The sequence below is a fragment of the Otolemur garnettii genome, unplaced genomic scaffold, assembly GCF_000181295.1.
Source record: "Otolemur garnettii isolate 467f Iridium unplaced genomic scaffold, OtoGar3 scaffold00087, whole genome shotgun sequence".
In the NCBI taxonomy this organism is placed as follows: Eukaryota; Metazoa; Chordata; class Mammalia; order Primates; family Galagidae; genus Otolemur; species Otolemur garnettii.
The window spans coordinates 4,027,082-4,027,542 of NW_003852482.1; positions in this window are offsets into that span (position 1 = coordinate 4,027,082).

Below are 461 nucleotides of genomic sequence, written 5' to 3' on the forward strand. Positions count from 1 at the left end.
TAGTTTTCTTTATAGAGGTTCTTTGCCTCTTTTGTTAGGTATATTCCTAGGTATTTCATTTTCTTTGAAACTATGGTGAAGGGAGTCATGTCCTTAATTAGCTTCTCATCTTGGCTGTCATTGGCATATACAAAGACTACTGATTTGTAGACATTGATTTTATATCCTGAGACATTACTGTATTTTTTTTGATGACTTCCAGGAGTCTTGTGGTTGAGTCTTTGGAGTTCTCTAAGTATAAGATCATATCATCAGCAAAGAGGGAGAGTTTGACCTCCTCTGCTCCCATTTGAATGTCCTTTATTTCCTTGTCTTGCCTAATTGCATTGGCTAGAACTTCCAGCCCTATGTTGAATAGTAATGGTGACAGAGGACAACCCTGTCTGATTCCAGTTCTAAAGGAGAAGTTTTCAGTTTTACTCCATTCAGTAAAATATCAGCTGTGGGTTTGTCATAGATAG